The sequence below is a fragment of the Petaurus breviceps genome, unplaced genomic scaffold, assembly GCF_028583685.1.
Source record: "Petaurus breviceps papuanus isolate PSGF00001 unplaced genomic scaffold, PetGlider_PUasm1.0 90775, whole genome shotgun sequence".
Classification (NCBI taxonomy): domain Eukaryota; kingdom Metazoa; phylum Chordata; class Mammalia; order Diprotodontia; family Petauridae; genus Petaurus; species Petaurus breviceps.
In genome coordinates, this window is record NW_027187342.1 from 10,626,608 (window position 1) to 10,646,391 (window position 19,784).

Consider the following 19,784-nt stretch of genomic DNA (forward strand, 5'->3'; position numbering starts at 1 on the left):
TGACTGGTTGCTAAGCGACGGGGCGGCGGGAGAGCTCCTTGGATTCTAGGTACCAGCGGGAAGCTGGGCCTACGTCACCCTCCCCTGCGCCCTTTCCGGCTCTGTGATTGGAGGAGACGCTAAAGCCCTTCGCCTCCAGAGACTCTTCCCGGCTGGAAACGGGGGGGATACGGGGAAGGGTGCAGCCCCCTGTAACTGATTAGTGTGGAGGAGGAGGGGAGGAAGTGTGCGGGAGCTGGTTCTCTGAGGCAAGTCCAGGGAAACGGGGCCCCAGCACCTCCCTCAACTCCGGGGACAGGTAAGCAAGTGCGAGGACCCTCCTCGTGGGCAGGCTCTGGTTCTTTATCAGCTACTCAGTGGCGTAGGTCTTTTTCCTTCCCTTTTCTGTCTATATGGGGTTGGCCCTACCCAGACATTTCAAGCTCCCTGAGGGCAAGGGAGCTCTCGGCGACTTTAATAAATACTGTTTTACTAACTGACTGATCCTGCTGCCAGAGCCCAACACATCCCCATTTCTCCAGCCCAGCTGGGCAAGAAGAGGCGCCTGCTTGCCCTTCCTGGAGGTTGTGTCAAAACTGGGGGAACTTTTGAAAGTATTCGTCCCAGTAGTTATCCTCGCACTCCCACCCACCTCCACGTCACCTCACGTGTGCCTCAGTCCACTCTAGCTTCCACCATTGACTTTAACGTCCTCGTGAGCCTGGTTCGAATTAGGATCGCCACTACATATGGCTCTAGGTTTCCCCCAAACCGGACTTGCCCATTCCAGGGACCCTCATCCTCTTCTCGAAAAGAAAAGGTCTTTCTTGACTCCTTTTTAAACCTCTCCGGGAGAAGGAATCAAGAGACACCGCCTCCCCTTCTCGAGAAGAGAATGGGAGGAAACTAATTAAGTTAGAGTTAGTTGTTCCGGGCATCCGTAGCTAATCATAGCCTTAAAAAGTAGTTATTTAGAAGTGACGCTGTCCAAGAGAATAGCTGCACTAGGTGAACTTCTTTCATGAGAGTTTTGGACTCTGAAATGTTCGTCAAAATGTTAATATGGCAAAACAACAAAATGCCAACGTCATGTAAAACATTTGTAGAACTGATTTTCCAATTTCAGCTGAAAAAGAAAAAGTTGTAACTACTGATTTTTTTTTATTGTTCGAAGAGGAAAATTACTTATTTTCTCACTGCTAATGAAACCATTGAGTTTATTGTAATGGGGAATATTTGTAAGTGATATTTAAACAAATAGGGGATTTAAACTCGGTTTAAACTCATAAGTATCCATACATTTTCTTAGCATTCAGAAGGTTTGCTTGGTGTGTGATGTTTTGCATTCTTTTTCAAATTTTATATAATTTAAAAATTTTTACCCCATTGAGTCTTATCCTACGTAATGATTTAATTTTATTTTGATAGCATTTTTCTTATTACTAACTAGGTTATTTAGTGACCTTTTACTTGATACACATTTCCACATTGTGTTTTTGCATGTATATGGCATTAATATGTAATGATAAAAAGGTAATAGAAAATAATCAATTAAAACTCTCAGGGACTTGTGAAATTATATTTTAGTGGTAGAAATTTTGGTCAACATATTTTTTTTTCATAAAGACTTAAAAAGAAATGATTGAAGACAGACCTCCCCTCCATGTGCTTGGGACCCTCCCCTCTCATTTGACCACTTTGTAGTTCTCACTTATGTCACCTCTCTTTGTTCTCCTGCAGCTCTTCTTAGGAGTCATTATCTCTTTGTTGTTCACATCTAAACTTGATAAGGGTATATCACCCATCCCCCTCATTCAACTCCTTCCCCTTCTACTGGGTAGTGCTTTCAATTCTGCCTTCATTGCTGCAAGGCAATCTTTCTACAATTCCTTAATTAACTCACTATGCCACAAACCACAGCAGCTCTTCCAAATTTTTTCATACCTTCTCAACCTGCCCCTCTCCCCTTGGATATATCCCTCTTCCCACTCTTTCAACTGAGAACCTTGCTTCATATTTCACTGAAAAATTGAGGCCTTTCACAGAGATATCCCTCTTCTCCCCAATTCTCATCCCACATCATCCAGATGCCTTCTGCCACTATCTCCTCCACCTGTTTTACCTAGAAGTAGTTCTCCTTGCCAGTGCAAACCCCTCTACATGCTGACATGCACAGGTAATCCTGTTACATATTGTTTCCACCAGTAGATTGCTCCTTCTGTTATCTCTACTCTCTTACCTTCAATTTCTCCGAGTCAACTAGCTGCTTCCCTACTACCTACTAACATGTTCATGTCTTCCCCATCATCAAAAAACCCACTTGAAGCATCTATCCCCATTAATTTATCCCTCATCTCTTCTTTTTGTGAGTGAACTCTTTGAGAAGGCTATGTACGGTAGGTGTCTCTACCTATTTTCGTCTCAATGCTGCAGTCTGGTTTTCAGCTTCATCATTCAACTGAAACTTCTCCCTCCAAAGTTACTAAAGATCTTTTAATTGCTAAATCTAATGGCCTTTAAAAATGCTCATCCTTCTTGATCACCAAAGGCTATAGCCTTTGACACTTGATCACCCTCTTCTTGATACTTTCTTCTATCTAAGTTTTCATGATACTGCTCTATCTTGCTTCTTCTCCTATTATGTGTTTCTTTTCAATTTCCTTTGTTGGATCTTCATCCAGATTATGCTCACTAACAATCAGTGTCCCAGGGGACTATGTCCTTGGCCCTTTTTACTTCTTTTATACTATTACTTGTCAACACCCACAAGCATGTTTTTTTTTAAGCAATCGGGGTTAAGTAACTTGCTCAAGGTTACAAGGCCAGTTATCTCTGGGTGTGATGCTAAAGTATCTGAGCCCAGATTTGAACCCCAGGTCATCCCGACACTGGAGCCAGTGCTCTTACTCTCTGTGCTACCTGGCCACCCCCACAGGCATGGTTTTAAATATTGTCTCTGCTGATGATTCTTATCTATTGATTCAGCTCTCACCTCTCACCTAACCTCCAGACTTGAATCTCCAGTTACTTATTGGGCATCTCAAACTTGATGTCATGTGAACATCTTAAGCTCAACACATCCAAAACTGAACTCATTATCTTTCTCCCCACTTCTAGATTTCCCTGTTACTGTTGAAACCATCCCCTTCCTCTCCCAGTTATCCAAGGTTACAACCTTAGTCATCCTTGACTCCTCACTCCACTTCTCTCCCTCCCATATCCAATCTGTTGCCAAGTCCTGTCAGTTTTACCTTAGCAACACCCTTGTATACACCCCCATCTCTCCTTTGACACTGGTTCAGGTCTTTATCACCTCATCTGGTGAAGAAGGACCTGCCTCAAGTGTCTCCCTATTCCAGTCCATCTTTAGTTCAGCTGTTAAATTAATCTTCCTAAAGTGAAAATCTGATCATGTCATCTTCCATACTCTAATATTAATTCCATCACCTCCCCATCACCTCCACGATCAACTATAAAATCCTCTATTTGGCATGCAAAGCTCCTCATAACCTGCACCCTCGTCAACTTTCTGGTCTTTCTTATCCCTTACACTTCTTCTTCCCCACTCCTCCCCCCCCCCCAACATGCTAAGATCCAGTTATTTTAGCTTCCTTGCTATTCCACAAACAAGCCACTCTATTTCTAGACTCTGGGCATTTTGACGGGCTGTTTTCTATTCCTGGAATATTCTCTCTTCTCTCTGCCTCCTGACTTTCTTCAAGTCCCAGCTAAGATCTTGTCTTCTGGGAGAAGTCTTTCCTGATCTCCTATAATACTAGTGCCTTCCTTCTGTTGATTATATCCAATTACTCCTGTATATATCTTGTTTAAACATAGGTTTTTGTTCTCTCCTCCATTAGACTGTGAGTTTCTTGAGATCAGGGACTAACTTTTCCCTTTCTTTGTGATCCATGTCTTAGCACAGTGCCTGACACATAGTAGGGGCTTAATAAATACTTACTGACTGACTACATATTTTCCTACTATGCAATTCCAACAAAATACTTTATTCATCTGTCAAGGTTACATAGAGTTTCGTCCATGATGTTTCAGTTAATTTCATTTCCTTCTTTAAATTCCATTTCTATCTATCATATTATGTCTTTTTTATCTATTGATGATCCTTTAAAATTTTTAAACATGAAGTAATTTATCTTACTCTTTACTTGGTAATTGTACTTATTTATCTTTCTTATGGTTATGTTCTTTGGGATGTTTACAAGTTGAACATTGTGCTTATTTCTGGTTTGTTTGTTTTTTTTTTGTTCCCCCAGGAATGCCTTGAATGCCTCTCTTTTTTTTTTTTAACACCCTGGTTCATCTACTCAGCTTTGCAGAGTGTCATTTTGAATTGTAACGAGCTTCTTTGCTTTTCAGAATTTAGTATTTCATTTACTTCTGCAGTTTTATGTGTATAAAATAATCTTCTGTTCCTAAAATTTCCATCCTTTTATATTTCAAGGTTCTTCTATTATCCACTTTCAGAATTTGTTTGCCACTGGAATTGTTCAATTTAACCATTATGAGTCTTAGAAGTTGAAACTTAGTCCCATCCTCCCTCCCAGAGGGGCAGTTTATAGATTCTTTTGATTGGCTTTCTTTTCTTGTGCTATTTCTTGCATTATAATGTTGAGATTTTTTTGATTTGTCATGTTCTGAGAAACCTATGGTCCTTGGGTTCTCTTTATGCATCTTGTATTTGAGATAAGTAGTTTTGGCTTTTATGTATCATGTATTTTTTTTTAAACCTTATTGCCTTTTGCTTCTTGTCTGCCAGCTTTTTTCCCACTAAAGTATTTTTGTATCCAGATATTCTAAATTCTCACTTCTTTGAAGAAACTCTTTACATTAGATATATTTCACCCCTATTTTGCTAATGTTTTTTAAAATTTCTTCATAAGCAGCTATGAAGTGACATATTCTTTCCTAATTTATTTTCTTATTTCTTTTATCTTTTGAACCATTTAAAAATTTCTTGTTGCTGTATGCTCTTTTGGAATTTCACAAGATTCTCTATTTTATCAGGCATTATAGTATTTGTTAAGAGAGTTTTGTTATCTCCTTGATGGTTTGGTATTCATCCTTCCTTCTAGTTGTACAATTCTCAGTGCTGATTTATCTACTTGTGTCCTGGGTTTTTATTGAATTTTTTTTCTCTTGAAGTTTTTTTGTATCATGACTGTTATCCCTTATATTCCCCTGTCACTTTTTGACTACTCCTTTGCTGGTGGATATACCCCTGGAGCTAGGCTACAATGCTATCTCAATTTCCTCCCACATCGGGGTATTTATATTTCATCGGCCTTGGTCTCTGCCCTTAGTAGCCAGTGGTGATGGGGACAAAAATGACCTTAGATAACTTTCAATTCTCCTGTAGGCCAAGTGCAGTCACTCACATGGACTTCCTGCCCCAATTGCTCCCCTGTCTGCCCTTTTCTTTTTGTACCTGGGATGAATCAGCATTGACCAGTTTTTGGAAGGTCAGAGAGCTATGTTCTGGAGAGTGTGTGCAGCCTTGAAGTGCCATCACTTAGGGAATGCTTCACTTTCTATCCCTGCCACATATTTGAGTATAATATCAGTGTCTTTCACTTGACGTGGGATGGGAGTCGGGTCTGCAGTAAGGTGTGCTGATTAAATCTGAAGCAGGAAAGAATCCCGATATAGACCCCAGGCACAGGACAGTGTGTTATTGGTTTGGTTTATGCATCTCTGCAGGAGCATGGAGACTTTTGGGAGAGGGTTGCTGAGTAAGTGTTTTTAAGGATTAACATTCTTCACTGTTAATTTATAACCTTATCAAGGTTCTCTCAACTGTATTCAGCTGTAATTTTTCTATATTTGGTATACAGTTTCTCTTTTGTGGAGTTTTTGAGTTAGTGAGGACTGACTGGGAAAAATATTAATTCACAATGCTGTTGATCCTGTGGCCCAGAGGTCCCTTCCAAAGCTTGTTGATTCTACTTCCATAACATCTCTTGTATCATTCCTCTTTTTTTTTTTTTTACTCAGATGGCCACCACTCTGCTTCAGCTCTTTTTTTTCCTCTCTCCCTCCTAATATTCCCCCTCTTACTCCTCCCTCCCCCCCTTTTATTTATTTATTTTTTTAAAGCAATCGGGGTTAAGTAACTTGCTCAAGGTTACACGGCCAGTTATTTCTGGATGTGGTGCTGAGTATCTGAGCCCGGATTTGATCCAGGTCATCCCGACACTGGAGCTGGTGCTCTTACTCGCTGAGCCACCTAGCCACCCCTACCTCCTCCCCTTTTAAACAAACATAATCTCAAAAACATTTATTAAGCAGCTACTATGTACAAGCCACTATGCTAGGTACTGGGGTTACAAAGACAGGAAAAAATATTCATAGCCTTTGTCTTAAAAGCAGAACACTTACACTGTAGTTGGGGCGGGGAGGCCTAGGAAATGTAATAAATAGATATAATAAAAAAGTTAGTAAATAATTACACATATAGAAGAAGTCTGGGCTGAAGCAGAATAAGTACAATTTCATTTTCTAATGGCAGTCCTTTCATATACCTCAAAACAGTTATCATGCTCTAGCCCCTAAATCTTCTCTCTGTCCCTTTAAACATTCCATATTCTTCAACTGAACCTTCCATGGTTTGAATTCAAGCCATTTCACCATCTCAGCTGTCCCTTTTCTTTTCTTTTTTTCTTTTACTTTTTTTTTTGAAGGGGGGAAGGCAAGGCAATTGGGATTAAGTGACAGCTAGTAAGTGTGTCAAGTGTCTGAGGTTGGATTTGCACTCGGGTCCTCCTGACTTCAGGGCTGGTGCTCTATTCACTGCGCCACCTAGCTGTTCCTTGGCTGTCCCTTTTCTGGAGGCTCTTAGTGCTGTCTTTCTGGCACTAAGTCTACAGGGGCAGGAAGGATGAAAGTTCTTTGACCATAGTGGGCAGCAGTTGAACCTGAGGAAGGTTTATAAGTTGTTCTTATTCTACGTATGCTGGAAATGCGGCAGTTGTTTACCCTTTAAAATTATCAAATATGTTCTTCATGCAAGAATTTAAAACTTTTAAATATTCTTAAAATAGACAAACCATATTTAGTTTGTGATCTTATCTATTACTATAAATGTGTAGTAATCTGAAATAAACTTTGGTGGGGCTGTAAAATTATGAAGAAATTCATCTTGCATGCCTACTCTGAAGTACAAAGGAGTGTGACAAATACATGGTCTCTGTCCTTAAAGGGTTTACAATAGTCTTCAAGATCACAATTTATTGGCAGATTTGTGTATGTGTGTGGGTGTTAGGCTTTTTTTTTTTACATTAAACACCAAATAAAATGAGCATTTCCATATATGAAATAAAATGGGGAAAGAAATCATGAATGCATGAAACTATGGATCTCTCTTAAATACAGCTTGCTTTTCTTTTTAACTACATAATTTAAGTAAATAACACTGGTCTTGCTTCTCTGTGCTCTTCTATGCATTTTTCTTTTGGGGGGAAGGAAGGGTCAGGATAACCTATCATTAGATCCTTTCCCCCCTCTCTCCTTCCCACCCCCCCACTGAAAAAAAAAGAGGAAAATAAAACTACTGCAAAAATGTGCATAGTCAAGCAAAACAAATTACCACATTGATCATGCCCAAAGATATATGTCTTACTTTGCACCTTGAGTTCCTCACCTTTCTTTCAGGAGATGGGTAGCATACCTCATCATTTGTCCTCTGAAATTGTGGTTAGTCATTGCAGAGCCCTTCAGAGTTGTTTTTCTTCACAATGTCACAAGCTGCAGAATTGTAGAAAGGACATTAGATTAATCTGTTAGATCACCAGAGACCTTGGGGAGAACAGTTTCAATAGCAAGTTAGGGGTGGTAGTGGTATGGAAGGCAGATTGCTGGCAGTTGTGGAGAATGGGTCAGACAAATGAAATCAACAAATTATCCATGTCTGAAAATCTACCCTTCATTCTTATCTATATTGTACCCATCTCTCCACAGAGCAGTAGAAAATATGATCTGAATCACCCCATTTCTATGAAATTCGACAGTGAAATCTATGAGAAAAATGGGAAGACAGATGAATTGAGAAGGTTCTTGGGAAGGCTTTTAAAAAAATAATTTGGGAGATATAAGAATGGGTATAAGCATATAGGAAGGAGCAGGTGGAAAGAAAGTGATTTAGGATATTTGAGAGAGGAGATGACTGCTAGAGTAAGATTCAAGGGGGGGAAGGGAAAGAATTTGTAGTTATAGGGGTTATCCTCAGTAAGGAATGGGGATAATTGGTCTTTGATCAAAAGGGAAGTAAGAGAGAGTGGGTGGTAGTGGTGAGAAATTTGAGGGCTGTGGTTGATGGAGTTCATTTCAAATGGCCTCGGTATCAGTGAGATAGAAGTTAAATCATTTGTTGTAAGGGGAGGGTGGAGAGTAGGGTGTGGGCCAAGGGGAAAGAAAAAATATTGAATATTACTTGTAGAAAATGAAGAAGGAAAATCAAAGCCTCTTCAGTTGGAAGGGATTCTGATGGAATCATTTAGTTGACCCATACCGAATAGGAGTCTCCTCTTCAGCATCCTTACAAGTGGTTGTTTGGTTTTTTCATTAAGGCCTTCCATGAGAGGTAACTCACTCTCTTCTGAAGCAGTCCATTCCATTCTGGGGAATAGTTTTCTTATATTAAGCCTAAACCTGGTTCCCTACAGCTTTCATTCATGTCACCTAGTTCTGTCCTCTAGAGTCAAACAGAAATGTTTCAATTTCTCTTCCATATGACATTACTTCAGAGACTTAAAGGTAGCTATTATGTAGCTCCCCAGGACTTATTTTCTCTGTGTTAAATATCCTTGATTCCTTCACCTGATCTCCAATTTTCCCCATCATCCTAGATATCCAGGTAGAATAAAAGGATTATTGAGTAGCACCAAGTGCCCAGCTGTTTTTATAAATGTGAAGCTATTTTTTGTTTTGGTCTTTTTGGAAGGGGAAGGCAGGGCAAATGGGGTTAAGTGACTTGCCTAAGGTCACACAAAACTGTGAAGCTATTTTTGGTGGGCCTGACTTAGGCCAGTCCCTTGTTCATGTACTTAATTTACATTCCATGTTAAGATGAAATGAGAGACATTTATAGGTCATTCAGCAGCTAGTAAAAGGAAGTTTTCTTAGCCATTGCATAGAAAGTATATTCAGTAATGTTATTGCAGCCCCTAGTTGGGTAGACTCAGTCCCCATTCACCTGCATAAGGGAATCTGGCAGGTTAGAAGGGCAGGATGTGATGATTCAGTTGGCCTTGGGACATCTGCTAAGTCACATGGGTGGGTATTTCTTTTTTTTTTTTTTTGCTTTTTTTGGGGGAGGGCAGTTGGGGTTAAGTGACTTGCCCAAGGTCACATAGCTAGTTTTTGTGTTAAGTGTCTGAGGCCAGATTTGAACTCAGATCCTCCTGACTCCAGGGCCAGTGCTCTATTCACTGCACCACCTAGCTTTCCCTCCATGGGTGGGTATTTCTAGGCCTTTAGGTGATCAGGAAACCATGTCAATATAACCAGAGATCACCAGGAAGATGTGAGGGAGGCACAGCTTGAGACTTAGCCCCCTGAATCAATGAAATCCAGGAGATAGTTTTGTCTTACTTTTCAGGGCAGAATTACCCCAATCCATGTGGGGAAAAGGGAGAACCCTGGGAGATAGTGGTCCTATCACAGAAGCCTTTAAAAGTCCTGGTATGGAGTCATGAAACAAATAACCAAATCTCTGAAGAATCGATATTGATCCAAACAGTAGTGGAGAGACTCATAGTGAACATTAATAGGGCACAACATATTTACCAAAAATCAGGAAGAAGTGGTGTAAAAGTTATGATCAAAGAGATTTTATTGGAAATAGCAATGAGATGTTCATGTATTGGAGCAGCACAAGTATAGCATTGCTACTTGTGAGATTTATTTTAAAACCCGGAGGAAGGTGTTTAGCACATTGGGTAGATTCTCTTGAGAAGATTTAGAGAGGGGCGCCTAGGTGGCTCAGTGAGTAAAGCACCGGCCCTGCAGTCAGGAGTACCTGAGTTAAAATCCAGCCTCAGACACTTAACACAAAAACTAGCCATGTGACCTTGGGCAAGTCACTTAACCCCAATTACCTTGTCCTCCCCCTCCAAAAAAAAAAAGATTTAGAGAAAGACATGAACAAAAGTTAAATAAACTGAACCACTGTAAACTGATTGCAGTCTGTACCAAGGAAGAAAGTAACCACACTGGTAAGATTAGATCTATTAAAATCTATTGAATTATCGACCTGAATAAATGAATTCCAAAACAACAACAAACTTTGAAATATACTCTCAAATAAAGTACTTCAATTTTCAAATGTATTATTCCATTTATAATAATGCACTCTTGATGAAGAAAGAAGTAATGGTAATTCTGCATTTTAAAACATCTTATGTTTTTCCTTATTAAGCTCAAACACTAGATAAAAGTTAAGACCTGATATTCATACAAAGAATTTGAAAGATCATAAGGTTAGTAGACCAATCAAAATTTAATTAATTGGGAAGATCCCTTGGTCAATCAGGAGGAAAAAGGGTAAATGGATTATGTAAAGACTCCTTTGAAGAGAATATGCTGTTGTTATATATTTAGAACAAAGGGGCCTTAGAGATTATCAAGTCCAGCCTCCTCCCTTTACCCATAAGGGAACTGAGGTTCAGACAAGTGAAGTAACTTTCCCAGGATGTACAAAAAAGAAGCAGCAAAGTGGGGATTTTAGTTCAGGTTTTCTGATGCCAAACCCCATGCTTTTTAGATTAAAACAAGGTTTGCCCAAACATAGAGCAACTAGCCTCTTCAAACAGATTAGATACTTAAAAACAATAGATATTTTAGCAAAGGTGATCAATAGACTTTAGATTTCCCCTTAAAGAGGATGTTACCATTGACTTTGGCAAAGATTCTTCCAATAGTGGAAACAAATGGTAAACTACCGGTCAGTTCCCTGTCTTGGACCTCTTTTTCATATATGTAAATTTGCAGCCTCTATAGATGTAAATGTGCATTTCCAATGACTATTGTGTCATATTTAACTCAATTCAGCAAACATTAAATACCTACCATAGGCTAGGACTTGCTGCAGAGAAAAAGACAGAAATGAACCTCATGTTGTCCTCAAAGACATTACATTTTACATGGGATATAACATGAATACAAAAGTAAATGCAAGGGAATTTGAGGTGGGAAGGCAGAATTTAGGGTGGCAAGGAAGACAGCTTGGTACCAAACTCTTTGAGAAAGGAGAAAAAGTGATCTGGATCCTGGTAGATTATAACAACAGGCATCTGGACAGAGATAGTGAACTTCAAATGAGCAATTACTGTTGTTTGATGGTACTACTTTTTTTCCTGACACAGTATATTGGAGAGTATAAGAAAAGACATTACCTGTACTGATTTTAGAGAGAATTAGGTTTTCATGAGTGTGAGAAGAGCATGAAAGGAAAACTTCTGGGATAAAGGGGAGTTTGTTAATAAAATAGAATGGGGTTTCTAGAGGGCATGATAGAAGGGTAGGGAAGAGAAGAGGAATTGGAGGGAGGGGTAGAAGTGAATTGCATAGGTCTTTAAGATAGCAGTAGTAACATGTTTTTGCCTTGTTTTTGAATCACAGGGCATGGAGAAGAGTTGGCCATAGGGAAAGGTAAATACTCTTTATTTGGGCCTCTCATCCTCCAAGGTCATTTTTTGGCAAAATTGAGTGTCTGTACTGGGTCAGCAGAGTCAGCTTGTTTTCTTTCTAAATACCAGATTTCTGGGGATATAAGCAAACAGAGGAGGTCAGGATGGACACTTGGGCTAAGAAGTTCCCTAGTGATCTTGTCCTCAAGTTCTTGGCCAAAGTCATGCTCAATTCTAGTTCCTTTGACTTTTCTCAATATGGCTGGACCTAGCATACACCCAGAAGTTATTTCAAAAGTCTGATCCTAGTTGATCCCCGAGAAATGAATGCTTGGTTTCTGGGTGATCAGTGATTAAGGAGGACTGAAATATTTTTTTTTTCAGATTGCAGAATAGAGTAGATAGATCTTTCATAGATGACAGGAGATTTTCTGGGCAAGGAAACCTTTAAATTCAGTCTTTGAATGGGCCTAGGCCTGAGTTCCCATTTTTCTAGGCCCAGTGATAACAAAAAGTGAATAGGTACTTACCAGGATTAATGTTCTTTCCTCCTTCATCAGCTAGACTCAACCTGTAAAATCAAGAATTGACTCAGCCATTTTTAATAGAACCCACAAGTCACACTAGATAGAACCTGCTTGACATCCATTACTTCAAATGGATATAAGGTCAAAGAGTACATAAAAACTTTGTAAATCTTAAATTGCTATATGCATAACCCATTTCTTGTGAATGTCATTGACTTAAAGGCAATTTATCTTAATATAGTAAGAATTAGATGTGTTGCTAATAAGTAACCTTTTTTTTAGTGCATGCATGTATTTTTAATTTGTATAGGCAATTTCTACTCTTAGGTACAATATATTCCTGGAGATTGTAGTGTAAGGTTTACTGCTAAAAAAAGAGAACATTTTTTATATTCTCTCTCTCTCCATGTACATGTGTGTGTGTATCTACATATATATGTACATGCACATATGCATATATGGACATACCTACATACATCATACATTGTTGTCTTTGTTCACAGCATAAAACATTGAATAACCCCATAAGAAGTGATGGGCAACACAGTGAAGTCTGGATCATGGGTTGTTCTAGATGATCCAAAATGCCTGAATTGAATAAATAGATTCAATTCTGGTTTAAGCACAGAATTTTTCTCTATTTGACCAACTACAATATTAGCTTTAAAGGTCTAATACTAAACAGAAGAAACTATGAATCTGAAAGAACACTACCATGACAGGAATGGAAATCATTCACTCTGAGAATCCTATCTATTATTTTAAAGTCATTTGTTAAGCCAATAGAACATATCTTTATCTAATCTCTTCTTATGAATTCCTTTTTCAGTGCTTTAAGAGATTCATAGTGTTATCACTTTCCTAATGTGGGTTAAATTGCTTTACTTATCATTCTCAGTATAATCTTTCATTCCAGATGAAGAAAGAATGAGTTTGTATGTTTGGCCAGTGTTATTTGTTTCATTGGATTTCACCTTGTTCAAGTGGATGTCATTTTATAATGTAATTTATAATCTAACATGAAAATACAATTATAATGAAGTCAGTAAAGCACAGATGTTTCTGAGCATGCTGCTCAGTTTCTAACCAAATAGAAACTTCCCTAAAAACCTGCACAGAAAAATTTTAATTAAAAGAAAAACACAGTAAAAGGTTTAATGATATGGAGAATTTGATTATTGCAAATGTTACATGAAGAACTTTAAATTTAGTTTTACTGTACTTTAAGAAACACTCATGAATGTTTTTTCCTAGAAGCATACCAATTTAAAAAAAAGGTTACTGATCAAATTAAAGACAGACTCAATAATATATTATAATGTCCTATAATCCTTTGAGCTTTAAAATGCCCAGGGTGTCATTAGCTAACATTCTGCTCCAGGTATTTGAAACTTAATGCTTCTTTAATATTCTCTGTTGGAAACTGTTAGAATGGCATTTCAAATATTTCCTGCAATTTGAGTTAAAGATTACCTAAATAGTGCTGAGCCAGGCAGAATTTTTGAAGTATATCTCCAAAGATGTCATAATGGTTTAATGTCCTGTTGATTTTTACTTAAGCAAAAAATAATTTTTGCAGTGAATTCAAGTACCACCTGGGGGTTCAAGTTCGATAGTGAAGTTGCAATGACATATTTTGCTATATTCTATTAGCTCTCACCAGGAGTAGAAATATCAGTATAGCCAACCACCTGCCCATATAGTATATACAGGCCCACTTAATAAAAATCATTTTACCTGAAGATATAAATCTATATTACATGAGAGGGATATCATAAATCTATGCTAATATATCATCTGGTGGAATGATTCCTGCTTCCCATTATCACTTAGGAGAGATTAGGACTGACCCTACAAGAATGATACAACAAAGATAACCTTGGATTATGGGGCAGACTAAAGGGGTAGGGGCAGGAGGGGAATATGGAAAATGTCTGGGACATAAATCTGTCCTGCTTAAAAGCATGGTGTTGCAGTGGGATTAACCCAGGGGGTAAGGACAGAACTAGGATTTCAACACAGAGGAAATGAGAAAGGGAAATTCTGTGGGCAAAGCTCATGGACAAGGGTTATGGGGACTAAGAAGAAAATAGTTTTAATCTGAGGCCAAAAGGGTGACCCTTGAAGTACTTAGAAAACAGCATCCTGTTTCTTCAAAGACATAGGGAACTAGGGTTTCCACTTGGGTGTAAGGATGGAAGTGAGTTGAACTAGAAGAGAAATACTACCCACCCCCTCAGTGATACCACTCCCAGAGAGGGAAGGAAATAAGAACTGATTGTGCCAGGCACTGTGCAAAATGCTTTTATCTCATTTGGTACTCACAGCTTTGGGAGGTAAGTTCTATTATTACCCCCCTTTTACAGTTGAGGAAACATAGACAACCAGAAGTTAAGTGACTTGCCAAGATTACACAGCTAGTCAGAATTTGAGGCTGGATTTGAACTCAGGTCTTCTGGACTTCAGGCTCAGTGTTCTATCCACTGCACCACCTAGCTGCTTCAGAGTTGGGAGCTTGAGTGTGTATTGTATAACAATTGATCTGGTTGGGGTAGAGATTCTTCCAAAGAATATAAAGCTCATGAATCTCCTTTTGAAGGAAACATCAATTTCTTTTTTTTTCCCTAATACCCTAGGCAGTGACAGAAAATTGGCCAAGGAAAGTAGTAGTGGGAACCTAGCCAGAGGAGCTTTTAGTTTGCTGGCTATCATGGGAGTAGCCCATTTTATTATAGGTCTTGGGCAGCATAGAAATAACTCAAGTAAAAAAGTTTTTATTATATCACATAATAGACACGGTTAAATTCTAGGTATACAAAGAAAGGCAAAACAAAACAAAAACCATTGCCTGCCCTCAAGGAGCTTACAGTCTAATGGAGGAGACAACATACAAACAACTATATATAAAACAATCTATATAGAGAATACATTGGAGATAATAACAGAGGGAAGATACTGATATGAAGGGGAACTGGGAAAGACATTGCAGTAGTATGGTGTAGTAAATAATACAAATCTTGTTCTCATTTTAACAGATGAGGACATAGATTCATAATTAAACTGACTTGACCAAGGTCATACCTATTTTAGGTATCACAGCTGGGATGTAAATTAGAATTTTTGAGTCCCAAACTAGTGTTTTTGCAAGAGAACTCTTTTTATCATTTCCCTTGCAGAGGATATCATGACTAAATGTTTATATTCATTAGATAGTATAGGTTAGGCCTGTCCTATCAAACTGAAAAACATTTACATATATACCTAAAATAAATGGAAAGGTGAATCTCCTAAACATCTCTTGTGGGATATAAGGCAAATTTTTTTTTAAAGTAATTGGGTGGTAAACTAAGACTCTAGGGCATAAATAAATATGTATAAGCTTAGAGAAAGGATGAAGGTTTAGTGTCATTATTGTGAGATAAAGATGGTCTGAAGCATGTGAATTATGGGACAAACAAAACTAGGTATTTGCAAACAAAAGTAGGCATTTGTAATATTTAAATTTGCACTATTTGGAGTTATTATGAAAAATATGGTCATTGGTTACAGCCAATGTTTACAATGTGAATTCAAATAATCTGACCATTTCAGGGGGTTCTTTTTTTTCCTTTTGGAGGGGGTAAGGTAAGGTAATTGGGGTTAAGTGACTTGTCCAAGGTCACATGGCTAGTTTTTTGTCTTGTGTCTGAAGCCAGATTTGAACTCAGGTCTTCCTGACTCCAGGGCCAGTGCTCTATTCACTGCTCCACCTAGCCATCCCAAGGGGGTTCTTTATTCTCACTAATCAAGACCTAGCTGTAAAATTAAAATAATGCTCATATGATTTTTGAACAGTTTCCTTTTATTTTTTTGAAAGTGGTTTCTTATTCATAATCAAACTTTTTCATGTAAATCTTTTTTTCTGTGGAAAATGTAAAAATCTTTATTCCTTTAAAAAAATTTGCACATAAACACCAAGTGAAATGAGCATTTTTATATACGTGGTCAATAAAGAACATTAAATTCATTTAATTATAGCTAGGGTTCATATAGTGTCTTAAGATTTGCAAAGCATTTTACAAACATCTCATTTCCTCACAACAAGCCTGTAAGGTAGGTACTATTATTATCTCTATTTTACAGTTGAGGAAACTGAGGCAGACAGCAGTTAAGTGACCTGCTAGAAGTTTCTGAGGCCAAATTTGAACTTGCTACAGGTTTAGAGCTCTATCCACTGTACCACTTAGTTACCCTTATGTATTTTTTCTATCTTAACGATATGAGCTCCCTGGGGTTTTAAGGAATCAGTCACAAAACATATATTAACAACTACCTCTGCACAGGCATTGTAACAGGAGCTGAGAATACAAAGACAAAAATGAAAGGACCCCTGACTGTTAGGAAGGTTACCATCTCTGGGGGGCAAGCAAGTGGCACACATATAAATTAATACAAAATATGTATGACGTTAATACAAGGTAGTTGCAGGAGCAGGGCTGCAACAGAGAAGCTCAGTCAATATAGCTCCTGTAGAAGATGCTTGCTCTGAGCTCTGAAGTGAGCTTGAGATTCTAAAAGACGAGGTGGGGAAAGTACAGTCTGGGAGCAAGGGATATAGGCTGTACAACACACTGAGATGGGAGACCAGATGTCATGTGTGAAGAATAGCAAGGTTTAGGCCAGTTTGCTTGGAACATGGAGTATGTGGAGTAGGTGTGCATTAATTAGAGTGGTGTGCATTAACTTTGGGAAGGTAGGCTAGAGCCAGATTGTAAAAGACTTTACATTCCAAATCAAGGATTTTATATTTTCATCTAGAGCTTTTTGAGTAGGGAAGGGCCGCACGATCAGGTCTGTGCTTTAGAAATATCATTTTAGCAACTGGATGAATTGGAAATCAGAGATTTGGGGCAGGGACACCAATGGTTCAGATGAATGCCTGAATGAGGCTGATAACTGTGAAAGCCTGTGAAGGGGATAGATGATAAAGATGTGGGAAGTGAAAGTTAGGGAGAGTTAGATAAGGGAAAAGAAGGTTAAAGAAGAGATAAGATTTGACTGATTGGACAAGGGGGGGTTACAGGAAAGTGAAAAGTTGAAGATGAGGTTGAGGTTGCAAAGCTAGGTGATTGAAAGAATGGTGTTGCCTTTGACAAATAGAGAAGTTAAAAAAAAAGAGAGGGAAGCAATAAGATTCTGTTTTGAACATGTTGAGTTTGACTGTCCATGGGATATCCAGTTGGCAATGTCCCACAGGCAGTTGGTGATGAGGTACCAGAATTAAGACAACAGGAGCTGTGGCTTCCCTAGCCTTGAATGTCCTCCAAACAAAAACTGTCTGATCATATATTTGTCCATATGTTTTAAATACAGGAGAGTGTCTGCTGAGAGAAAATGTTTCATAGAAAAAAGCAGTGAGGGCTTGAAGAGAGAAGAGACTAGCCTCAAATGTTTGAAATAAAATGTTATCTGCCACAAAAATCTCATTGAATTAAATGTGTCAGGGAAGGCACTGGCTACAAGTATTTCTCCTTTTTGTCTAGCTTGTACAGAGGATGTAACACTATCTAGAGGACTTTTGTAGAACTGATGTAATGACTCTGTAATTAGCCAATAAAAAATGCATGAATGGGATTATTTGACTCACAACTTACCCACAAAAACCTCTTCGTATTAAGCTGAAGTATCAGAAATGTTAAAACTTCCTTCATGTGTTTTCATATGAAAACCCTTCAAAATATAAATTACAAACTTGGTGCCATTAAAATATCTAATTTACTTACTGGCAGTTAAAATTTAAAACTAAGATGTGACTAGAAAAAGGAAGAGAATTATTAGAGATTAAAGCCACAGTATTAATGAGGATGGCCACTTTAATATTCTCACCACAGCTGAGCCATATTGTATATTATAACATATATTCACTAATATGGTTCATTGAACTGTGAGTTTATTTGGGTAAGGTAAAATCAAATCAAGATAATTCCCTCCAACCCTCCTTCCACTCGTACCTGAAAGAAAACAAATTCTTTTTTAAAGAGCAAAATGTTATTTTGAAGTAATCTATTACACTCTTATTTAATATTTTGCCCAAATTCTGATAAATGATTATTTAAAATAATTATAAAGTACACATCCCTCTCCTAATCAGAGAAACATGTCTTATAATTTTAAAAACTTGAAAATTTAAGTTTAAGAAGGGGGGGGGGGGAAGAAAGGTAGTTCAGCAAAACTAACCACTACGACATTGAAATTTAATAGTTTATGCAATACATGCACAGTCCCCCCACTTTACAAAGAAGAATGATGCATTCTAATGCTTCTTTCAGACTAAACTGGGTCATTATAATTCAATTTAGTTTTTTAAATTATTCTTTCCATTTAAATTACTTTAGCCATTGTGACTATTTTCTTTCTGATTCTTCACTTTACATTTTACTGTTCCTTTGCTCCTCTGACTTCCTCTCCTATCCCACCTCCTCTAGGTCTGGTAACCCGAGGGAGAGACAGGAGACTGTGATGAGGGATGGCTCCCAATAGGTTCAGCAGGGACTGGTCTTATCTTAAGACCAGAACCTACAATTCAGTCTGGAAAGAATTCAGCCTAGCCTTACTTGGAGTCAGAGTTGAAAAAGTTTATTTTATGCTTTACAGCAGGCAAGGATCCTTAGGGGACTTGCAAGTGAAGGGGGCACAGGCTTTTACTTTTAAAGGGTAGGGCTGCCGTTGTCAGGGCTGACTGGGATGGATGTAAGGGAACCAAGACTAACTTGTGACTTCAGTGCATAGATAGTTTAACTTGGAGATGAGATTTGGGTCAGACAGGAAGCAAGGATAAAGGAGTCACAAGTTGTTGCCTAGGCCGAGTGCAGATAGGGGAAAGGGGCAGAGTTGCTCTGAGACTGGGGGATGGGGGGGAAAATGGAGTATGATTTTACAAACTGGTTTTACAGACTGATGTTACAAAGTTTTACAAATTGATGTTACAAACATAGATCCCAAGCACCCCATCATTACTGATGTTACAAATTGGTATTACAAATTGATGTTACAAATTGATTTTACAAACATAGATCCCAAGCACCCCATCAACTGCATGTGCCACAGGGCCTAAACTACCACCTCTCTTTAGACGCTGGTGAAGATAGTTGATGATCCTGTACCTAAAAGCCCCATTAAAGCAGCTCTCTCCTTCCCCACCCTAGACAACCAGCCCTACTTCCAACAAACCCTTTTATCCAACCCCTATTCACCCCCAGCTATGATCTAGGGAAAATAAACTCTGTGGAGAAGGGGCCCACCATCTCCAATCTCACTGGCATCAGTTACCAGCCAACTGTCAATCAGTGGTTAGGGAAATCTATGAACTTCCAAAATAGCCCTGCTTCCAGCCTGCTGCCTTACCATCACTATACCAGGAAGCGATGCTTCTGGAGACTTGGCCCTGGCAACTTTCCCCTTGGATTGTAGAGTCGCTGATTTCTCAGCAGCCACAGGTACTGATGACTCAGAAAAAGAGAGTTCCCATGCTCTTAAGTCCTTGACATTGTCAAATAACTTCAAAATCAGAATTGAATATAGTTTTATTGTGCTTGCTTTGCTATTATACTGAGAACTAGTGGGCCTTTTTTGTATGTGTAGTTGAAACCTTCCATGT

At 38.5% G+C, this 19,784-nt stretch overlaps 1 protein-coding gene across 12 annotated transcripts in view; it reads left to right on the plus strand.

Moving 5' to 3' along the window:
• The window catches only part of WDPCP (WD repeat containing planar cell polarity effector), a 519,354-nt gene that overhangs the window by 117,943 nt on the left and 381,627 nt on the right, over window positions 1-19,784 (plus strand). For 3 of the 12 annotated variants that reach the window (XM_069068992.1, XM_069068998.1, XM_069068999.1), the window contains exon 1: window positions 4-298. The exons of 3 other annotated variants lie outside the window; for them this stretch is intronic. The gene's annotated coding sequence lies outside the window, so the exon portion shown is untranslated. Of the gene's footprint in view, window positions 1-3; window positions 299-19,784 lie in introns of those variants that run through there. 6 more of the 12 variants (XR_011164621.1, XM_069068990.1, XM_069068988.1 and 3 more) reach the window with 3 other exon arrangements.